Here is a 1,411-nt window from a genome sequence, read left to right as displayed (position 1 = left end):
CATTTAGCCCCAAGATTTCCGCTAGTAGATGTATCGGTGTGATTGGCCTTGTAGGTCCTACCTTTGTGAACTTGACCTTCATGGTTATCTATTGTAATAAACGGTATGTTGGATGTAAGACTCTTTATATTCTGTATATGTGTGTTCGGTGAGCATTGATCTCTGGGATCACTAAGCATGTTCATTCGGTGATCTCGACTCGTAAGTCGGGGTCCCCACAGAGCTCGTATCAGAGCCATCCTGGCTGTAGGAAGCCTTAGGTAGCATGGTTGATAGCCTAGAAGAGTAGTATACTCAGCACTTACACTTGAGACTTTCTACACCCTACTACCATTTCATACCACCCACAAAATTTCTAACCCTCTCCTACAACCTTGTAGATGGCCGCCGTACCTGAGATGCTTCTAGAGATGGGCTTTCCCCTACTCTTGGGAGACAGCTGGAGAAATGTCAAGTACGTCGCATGCCCATTTTTCTGTACCACGAGCACAGGGCCAACACCGACACAAAGAATATCACGTGGACATGATAGTGAAGGCAAACGACTACCCGACTAGCTAGTTCTTTGAAGGACCACAGATGAAGAATCTGATGTTGGTAGTAGAGACAACCGCACGAGAGGCGCTCGTGCGTCTCTGCGACATCCTTCCCGAGATGGCCAATGAGCCGGCTACTCGTCACATGGCTTTTATTAAGGACGGGATTGACGGGAGATGGACTCTTAACCCATCCTCGGAGGATGGGACGCCACTCAGATTTCAGACCTACTTTAGCCTCTCCGCCAACACCTTGACTCACCTTCTGATCAGGGAGTCTGTGATGCTTCGCCAAGAACTGCACCAAGTCAAGGATCTACTTTGCCTCGAAAATATGAAGACCTGCAAGGTTAAGAAGGAAGGAGCACCCAGAAGGCAGTCAGTCATTGCCTTCCGAGAAGGGATACCACCGCTCCAGGCCACTCCTATTCAGAGTCGCCGTCTAACCGCGGAAGAGTACACTGATCTCCTCAGCGCTTCGCCAACAAAGAGACGTCGTGATGGACCTCTCCCATCTCCCACACCTCTGAAGGAAGAAGGTACCAATGAGGAAGAAGATGAAGACCCCGGAGAACCTGCATACGAGATCGAGCTGTCCGCTGCTTAGAGGAACGTCTTAGGCAAATCAGGAGTCTCCCCAGCATAGTTGAGTCCATGTATTGGTTCATGAGAACCATGAGTGTTGTGTGTTCCTCTTTGATGAAAGCCGCATTTCTGCCATAGACAGCTTGTAAGCGACTAAATCACTTGTTTTAATTTAATGCATTAGTTTTCTCAAAACCTTTTAGTTAGACTCACACAATTGCACAGTACCAAACCCCCTTGTCAAGGAGCACGTCCCTTATGATTCCCTGACCACTTCGGTATATTGACAT

Source organism: Hordeum vulgare, chromosome 1H (genome assembly GCF_904849725.1).
Source record: "Hordeum vulgare subsp. vulgare chromosome 1H, MorexV3_pseudomolecules_assembly, whole genome shotgun sequence".
Taxonomy (NCBI): Eukaryota; Viridiplantae; Streptophyta; class Magnoliopsida; order Poales; family Poaceae; genus Hordeum; species Hordeum vulgare.
The sequence above is the reverse complement of the archived record's forward strand: the minus strand, read 5'-3'. Positions refer to the sequence as shown.